Below are 2,728 nucleotides of genomic sequence, written 5' to 3' on the forward strand. Positions count from 1 at the left end.
CCGTGGCTAAATTAAAAAAACAATTAGCTACGGAAACAGAGACGGATATAACCAAGTCTCAGCAATCTCGATTTTTAAACAATCATTTAACAGTATCAGAGACGGGGAATTTAGCGAAATTATAAATCCGTCTCTAAAAGAAAAATAATTACTAATTTATCATAAAAAGGATTTCCGTCTCTAAATCCGTCTCTGATAAAGACGGATTTGTTCCGTCTCTAAATTTTGGTCTCTGATACCCTGTTTTCTTATAGTGAGTTAAGGAAAGTATAAATTTTTTTCTAATTGCAAATAAAAAAGTTGTACATTTCATGTTAATAAAACTGTACAATTCATGTTTAGTTCATGTTATTAACAAATGAAAATAATTATTTGGTCAAAAATAAAAAAAATTATACAAAAAAATTATTTGATTTGATTAAAAATAAATAAAGTTGTAGAAACTATTTGATTTGTTTATTTTTTTTATTAACATGCTATTTTTGTTTAATAAAACCAAGTTCAAAACTAATTATGTGAACCTGACAACTCTGCGTATAACGTAGATATGGCCCTTTCATAAAGCCATCTCCCTATCAAAGTCTAAGATATAAAATTTGAAATTGATTTCCATCATAGACTTTGATATCCATGAATTCACTTACTTGTGTGTCTCCTACAGCAACATAGAAAACTCGTGTCCTGTTTGATCAACAAACGTAAACACAAACTTCTATAGAGTACACAACCTAGACAACATAGCATATCAGTGTCATCTTATGATGGTCGATAGATCCTTTTTTGAAAGCAAACCAAGTCCATGCATGTTTTGTTTGCAAGGATTCAGGGCTTTTTAACAACCATGTATACACGAAACTATATCAACCAAGATCAAGATACAACTGCCAATAAACAAGGCTATTGTGATTTTTTAAGTCAAAAGACTAATTACAATACTATCACACCCCAAAGAGTTTTATTTATATTAATTATATTACGTGGTTTCCATATAATAACTCCTATGAATTTGTTCAATGAACTAGACAATCCATTAGTAAGTACCCACTAAAGTGCATAGACGTCGTGAACGTCTATCGTTGATGAAATGCGATACTCAAAATATGAATACAATACTTAGTGAAAGTTTTTATAAAACCCTTCAATGCTTTCTCTTGACGATTATCGACTTGAATAGTTTAGATTATTCAAAATAGATTACACCGAAAATGATTGTTCAAGATATTACAAGAAACCAACTAACTTAAAAAGATTGTTCAAAACAGATTACAAGAAGCCAACTAAATTGGCAAGCCGGTCACCTATTTTGACAATCTACAATGTTTTATTCACAAACAAAGCAGTAAGGAAATGAAATTAAAGAAAGCATGTAGTAGTCTGCAGAACCACATCATGTTCCTCCTGATGGATATAATCTTATAGATATGTCCTCTTTCCCAGTCGACTGTGGTGGTGGTGGGGGACTGCTTAGTTGTGGGGGAATACTTTGTTCATCCCTAAAGAAATTCTCTGGATCAACTCTCATTTTCACCTGAACCAATCGATCAAAATTGTTGTTGAAGTACTTGGCACCCCAAACTCTTGCTGTTTCAATACTTATCGACCCTACATTGTTATTCACTCTAATGTCAAGATCTCTATAACCCAAGTAAGCTCCCCGTGGGTTCGATGTAACATAAGGAGTCACGAAATTATAAAGTCTTCTAATCCAATTTATGTACTTGTCTTCATAAGCTGCCTCTTCTGCTTCCCAATACACCATATGATGGATCATGTAAAGATAACCAGCCTATGAGAAAATTGGGTTGCATTATCAGGAATTTGAGCCATTCTTCCACCATATGGGGCCAACATTAACTGTGCCAACTTGCCTTCTGGTTCAAAGAAACGTCTCCATATGCCTTCAAACCCTTCTATGGGAATTGGTTCCTGCAAATAATTTGATTTTCCTTTGAAGTATCCTACATCATCTTGATACCTGTCGATCAAAGGTACAAGTGAATCTATGGGCACTCCGGTATTGTACAAGATGGATTGGATCCAGCTCATTTCTGTGCAGTCTTCTCTTACTAAGCTCAATTCGGGAAATTTTTCTTGCATTATCGCAAGTAGACTGTCGGTATCACCAAGGAAAACTGAGTTAAATGTTGCACGAATTGTCATCTTTCCATCCCAGCTGCTGGTGTTTCTTGTAGCGGTTACTCTGAGGAATAAATCGTCATCGAAGTTAGGTGCGACGTATTGCCAGCAGTGAACGAGTTGAGTGGCATTTTGCCACAAATCCCTATGAATTGTGAAAACAGTAACTTTTTCTGGAACATCCAACCAATAATTACGCCAAAACTGGGCAATTCCGTACATGTTGCCATTTGAAGTAGGAACGTGCAGTCTGATGAATTAAAATACACCATTGAAATTAGCAACATCAATAATTTTCATTTTAGCACACCCCGTGACTTTCATTGAAATGAGCTCCGGACACGCATTTCATTGAAAATTATTCTTTACAACGTTTACTGAATTAGCAGACAAAACTGGTTCTACATAATCTGTTTACGTTAAGCAATCCCTTTAAACACCTCAAAAAATCAAAGATACGGTTTGATTGCTGTGTTTGGTTAGTTGTAATCAAATTAGATGACAATTACTCTCATCTCCTTGTCATCAAATTATAGATTTTCTATGTCAATATTGTCCACTTGAAATACTCGATAAATGAAATAATGTTATG

At 34.3% G+C, this 2,728-nt stretch overlaps 1 pseudogene; it reads right to left on the reverse strand.

Moving 5' to 3' along the window:
• Positions 1-1,767: 1,767 nt before the first annotated feature.
• Positions 1,768-2,358, reverse strand: LOC148784812 (berberine bridge enzyme-like 8 pseudogene; annotated as a pseudogene).
• Between the last annotated feature and the right edge of the window lie 370 nt (positions 2,359-2,728).

Source organism: Sesamum indicum, linkage group LG12 (genome assembly GCF_026168435.1).
Source record: "Sesamum indicum cultivar Baizhima isolate 11 linkage group LG12, ASM2616843v1, whole genome shotgun sequence".
Classification (NCBI taxonomy): Eukaryota; Viridiplantae; Streptophyta; class Magnoliopsida; order Lamiales; family Pedaliaceae; genus Sesamum; species Sesamum indicum.